Source organism: Erpetoichthys calabaricus, chromosome 5 (assembly GCF_900747795.2).
Source record: "Erpetoichthys calabaricus chromosome 5, fErpCal1.3, whole genome shotgun sequence".
Taxonomy (NCBI): Eukaryota; Metazoa; Chordata; class Cladistia; order Polypteriformes; family Polypteridae; genus Erpetoichthys; species Erpetoichthys calabaricus.
This window is the reverse complement of record NC_041398.2, coordinates 3,472,019-3,478,018: the sequence shown is the minus strand read 5'-3', so window position 1 is coordinate 3,478,018 and position 6,000 is coordinate 3,472,019. Positions and strand designations below refer to the sequence as shown.

The following is a 6,000-nucleotide window of genomic DNA, read 5'->3' as shown; positions in this document are numbered from 1 at the left end:
ACACACACACACACGCACACACAGACACACACACACACACTCACGCACACACACACACACACACGCACACGCACACACACACGCACACACACACACACACACACACACACACGCACACACACACACACACACACACACGCACACACACACACACACGCACACACAGACACACACACACACACACACACACGCACACACACACACACGCACACACACACGCACACGCACACACACACACACACGCACACATACACACACGCACACACACATGCACACACACGCACACGCACACACACACACACACATGCACACGCGCACATGCACACACGCACGCACACACACACACGCACACACACACTCACTCATGCACACACACACACACCACACACACACACACACACACGCACACACACAGACACACACACACACACACGCACCACACACACACACATGCACACACACACACACACACACACACACACACGCACACACACACACACACACACACACACACAGACACACACACACACACACACAGACACACACACACTCACACACACACACACTCACACACACACACACGCACACACACAGACACGCACACACACAGACACACACACACACACACGCACACACACACACACACACACGCGCACACACACTAACAGCTGGCCAAGCAGTCAAACCTCCATACATTTAAGATGTAGAAGGACAGTAGAGTACTGTAATAACTGGAATGAACTTGGACAGCATTTATAATAAGATCTGAACCTCGAATTCTGATCCTATAAATGACAGTATAATAAAATACTTCTCATTATTCTTCAAACATGTATTTAATGGCCATTTTTCTATATCTTTTAAATATGTCCAAGGATCATACCATCAATCCAGTGAGAATTTACAATAGACTGTACTTTACTCCTCCATTTTAAATTTTAAAAAATAATCCCAAACATCCTAAAAATTTTTATTAGATCCAAGATGACCCTTTAAAATTATAGTTGAAGAAAAAGTGTTAAAATGATAATTTTGTAATATAATATAAAATGATCATTTTTAATAATAAATTAAAACACTTACTGTTTCATGGGCCGGCTTGGTGTTGCATTCTTTACCATCTTTTCTACTAACTGCAGGACATTCAGTATCCACAACATGAATATCAAGGTAAAATGTGTTGCCCGTATCCTAAACGGTTAAAAAAATGAATACAAATGTTTTATAAATATATATATGTATACTAAAGGAAACTGCTACAGGGTGTAACGTTAACAAATGGTGAGGTGTATTGAAGCCAAAATACAAAGAAGGGATGATCAAAGGGAATATCTCAATGACTAAACACACCCCAGAGAACACTGAAGATCTGCATTCCAGTCTGCCTGCTAACACTGACACACATTCCTGTTCTCCAGCTCCACACAGGTAACCCTCTTTCCTATCGTCCATCTCATCCTCTCTTCTTGTTCTCTGCCAGTATGCATTTGGTCTTTAAACATCACTCGGAGCTCCTTTCTGTTGTCCGGTGTACTGTATATCTGCCACCAATCTACTGTGCCTTCTGACAACCCCTGAAGTTAATGCACCACCCAGTTTCAGCAGCCCTTAAAGGACCATTCCTGCATTTCAGCTTCTCTCTACAGTTGGGTTTGGCCCATTGTAGGTGGACTACCCACCCTTTGTGTGTACATACCACCCTGGAGGAGTTTTCCTGGCCAGTCTCTCACACTCTGGTGCCCTTGAGGTATTCACTCCCAAAGCTCCTTTTATACAGTATGGCTACTCCTGTCCACATTGGTATGCAGATGTGCTCAGTTATTTTCTTTGTGTCTTTTCTGCTCTCAGTTTCTGTCTGTGTCTCTGGCTCTGTCACAGTCTAACTCTGTCTAATGTCACCCAGTGACACCTTCTTCCTTGACAACACTTTGTCAGACAATATGTGATTTTTGTATTCTTAAGTTGAAGAAACAGACACTCCTAAACAATACTCCCATTTCCTTAGGCCTTTACTTTTTGTTTTGCACTTACTTTGTTCTGTATGTGAGCATCATTAATGCGATACACGACTAAGATGTTGCCTTCATCCTGCCTCTTGTTAATTTCCCGCACAGCTAGATCTGCTGCAATGGCTACTTGTGAGTCACTACATGAGGCCGCTTGCAGTGGGTCACTATCAGGCACCCCAGGACGGGACCAGGCAGCGCCCAGTAATGTCCCAATAACAGTCAGCACTAGAAGCTTCATTTTGCTGGAAGAAAAACAAACATTTTTTATAAGTAGTGTTTTGACGTTTACCTTAAAATCTCGGGCACTTGGGACTCATCAGGCTTCCTCATCCTGCATTATTTTACTCTTTGCGGTTTATGCTTACCAACCATTTGTATTTTCTTGACTACTATCTGCTCTTCTACTGTAAGCATCTTCTTGTGCAAGCAACTTATGTGGCCTTTTAATCTTTGACTAAATTCTAACTTCCTGCCTCCATTTCCTTTTATTAAATTACAGCAGTTCCATCCGCCCACTTTCTTAATTTGATTTTTCATTACTTGGTTCTGGAAGGTTAGAGCCAATCCTAGCAACAATGAATGGAAGTTAGTAACAAGCCTTGGTTGGTATAACAGTCCGAGGCATGTCCTCAACTTAACAATCAAGCTAACTGCACTGATTTTGGTATTGGGTAGATACACATAGGAGCGAAGTTAGGAACATGAAAATTCTACACTGATGTCTCTTCAGGTGGAAATCAAATTTAGATCTCTGCTACTGACCATTCCACTCCATCTTAGAACTGCTGTTAACTAATTAATGAAACAGCAAACAAACACACAGGACTTACCCCAAGTGAAGTCACTCCTGTCTAGACTGCACCTCTTCTCTCCTTCTTTTATAGGCCCTGTGACAAAAAGTGAATTTGAGAGCATGTTTATTTATACCAATGGGATCTTCGATTAAGTGAGTAAATATTTGTAGAAAAGCACGACCAGTGGATGTTTCACTTAAATAAATTATAACATTGATAACTCCTGACCCTACAACCACCGTTTAAAACTTTACTGCAGTCATCTGAAATGCAAATACATTTAGACAGCAATGGTACAAAAAAGAAATTAAAGAATAAACTCTCTAAATATAGGAGATGGCGCCGTGTTGATAGCTAATGCAAGAATCACTCATTAAAAGTGCAATAGTTTAAGGGTTTGGGAGAGTCATAGAGTGATGGACTGTTATAACTGGAAGGGACCCTGGAGATAATACAGCAGGGTACGGGGTTTTATTTCTATATTATTTCTGATTTTATTTGGAAAATCAGTTTAGTTTTTGTTTTTCTTCATAGTGTATTTTTATTTTTTATTTAATTTTTCAATTTTGTCTTTGTATATATTAGTTTGAGTTGTAGCCTTAGTTACTCTTATATGGTTTAATAGATATTATGGAGTTCAGCCACATCAGAACAGACATGTCCAAGATAAAGTAACGATATAATTATAAACCACTGCACAATGATAGAGAACAGGACTCATGTTAGCATTAAGCCTTCTAGAAACTTCTTTTTTATTAACCCCTTATGCCCTATAGGGTTTGTGGCATTATTGTGCCTAAACTACTTATCCAAAAATGAATAGCCATTATTCTGCTTATGTAATATCAGAGCCACAAATGCTTGAAGAGTAGCGAGTATAACACTCCGAATGTTTTAAAGAAAGTCTTTATATAAATAAATCCTTTGTTTCACATCAATATCACCTACGTAAACTCAAAACATTAGGCATTTCAGACAAATCGGATGGAGACTATATGAATCCAAAAGATCACAGTCGCATTTATAATAAACCAACATGTGACGAATTGTTAGTGATAATAATTTTGCAAGACAGAGATATCAAAGAGAGTAGACATTTTTGTATATCCAAAGGCATAGCACAATTCATTATTTCTGTCAAATACATCGCCACATTCAGATCCTTTACTCTTTCCTTTTCTTTTCCCAGATGGTGAAACAGGATGGACGTACAATATGAAACAAACGCATTCTGCTAAACGAATATCACCCACACAATATTTCAGGTCAAAATTAGCGATATGATCCAATGTATTTAACCCACTTCTGTCATCTCAACGTCTATCACAACATTACTTTATTAATGCGTATCTAAAAGTTGAAGCTAATTGTCTCTTCTTTATTAAAACCAAATCAAGCAAAAATTAGAACGGAACATATGCAAGGTCTCATTGATCACATTCAAAATTCAGATATCAATAGTTCAGACAAATTCAAAATAGGTAAAGCAGTAATATTACCATCATCACATTAAGGTAGTCCACGAGCATTGCAACAGTTATATCTTAATGCAATGGCAATGTCCCAAACTATCGGTCAGTCAGATTTATTTATTTATTACAATGACGTGCAATCCACAGTGGCCAGAAATACGCAGATTCTTGAGAACAATGCCACCGGCTACATTGGCTGATGATGTAGATCGGTTTGTCTGTGCTGAAATTCCAACCTATCCTAAATTATCTACCAGTAGTCAAGAAAGGAGGCCGACAGCAGATTTAAGATGCACGTCTAAAGAGTGGGCCTTTATGGTCCTTGTTCCTACAATTCAAATTAAACAAACATATGCGAGCAAATCAAAGTTCGGATAATTTCGCCAACTGGCTACTAGACATTGGAAACTTTCTAATTCAAAATCTACCAAGATTATTAGAGAAAGAAACAATATTCACCCACAGCTAGTTATTCGTTGTGTTATTTCGATGTAAAACCAAACAAGGAATTAAAATTCAATGCGATCATAAAGAAAAGTTAAATTCTAATACTATTTTTACTGAAGTTTTAAAGTAATAGTGAAAATAATGCATATTTAACAATTCCAAGGAAAAAAAGAAAAACATTTTTATTTCCAGAAAAACAAACACGGGGGTTGGCGAGCGAAGCGAACAGGGGGCAGGGGGCAGAGCCCCCTAATTAAAAATAAAAAACACAGATAAAGATAATAAACTTTAACTGTTGTTCAGTAGAGGTATGGCCAACTCAGCAGTTGTATAAGGCGTGTATCGCGTTAATGGCATTCGACTTTACAAAAGCACACGCCAGTGCTTGACACATAAAGCTTACCATAAATCAGCGCATGTGTATGGGTGCACACCGGCACTTCACCCCACAACCAAAAACAAACCTTTCCTTTCGTTGTGCTTTTCGCAATTCCAATGCATATCAGTGAACATTTGAACCTTAGGATCCCTCTGTTCCCTGCCCCATATTCCCCCCATCTAAAAATTGTTTGTTATCTTTTAAAGTTATCTGCCAAAAGAACAGAAAGTACTGCCAGTTCTGTTTGCTCCATTTCAACCACTGGCGCAAGTAGTTAGTTAACAACACATTTTTCAGATATATAGACCTAGTGAACCTCTTTATCAGTGAAAATAAAAAAACCCTTCAAAGAAAGGTTTTATTTTACTAAAATATTTCTGCTGCACAAAATGACAAGCAAGTTTTTGTCAACAAAATTCAAACACCAGAAAAAAAACTAAAATGTCTGGCCAGTGTTCAAGCTAATAAATGACTTTTATAGGCCATGGAAATAATGCACTAGATATGAATAGACATGGGTTATGGGTATGAACAATAAAAAATAAAAGGACAAGTGTCTGTGTATCTGTGTGTCTATCTGGTTGCTAGGTCTCTCTTATATACACTTGGTATAGGATTTGTAAAAGTTGTGTTAATGTTTGTGATCCACCATCTGTTGGAATGAAAAATGCAATGCATTTTGTTACTACATGCATTGCAAATGATTTTCCAATAGACATGAATGCTAAACGATGACTGCTGAGATTTCAATATAACTGAAATGGTAGCACAGCCACTTTATTATTAACGGTTCAATTTAGCTCAAATGTGTCTGTGTTACAAACATATTTCTATAAACTCTATCTTGATATTTTTGTCATTACTCTGAGTCTACAGATGCTTTATTAAATGGCATTTAA

At 38.4% G+C, this 6,000-nt stretch overlaps 1 protein-coding gene, 1 long non-coding RNA gene and 1 pseudogene across 3 annotated transcripts in view; 1 reads left to right on the top strand and 2 right to left on the bottom strand.

Annotated features, from left to right (window-relative positions):
- Positions 1 to 6,000, bottom strand: part of LOC114652426 (E3 ubiquitin-protein ligase TRIM16-like) — a 1,019,527-nt gene that overhangs the window by 660,487 nt on the left and 353,040 nt on the right. The window lies entirely within an intron of this gene.
- The window catches only part of LOC114652555 (tripartite motif-containing protein 16-like), a 593,234-nt pseudogene that overhangs the window by 456,654 nt on the left and 130,580 nt on the right, over positions 1 to 6,000 (top strand).
- On the bottom strand, positions 1,077 to 2,932 carry LOC114643103 (uncharacterized). The gene is made up of 3 exons (XR_007935017.1): positions 2,840 to 2,932; positions 2,032 to 2,251; positions 1,077 to 1,191 (listed from the first exon to the last, which is right to left on the bottom strand). It is a non-coding gene; the product is annotated as an uncharacterized LOC114643103 (long non-coding RNA).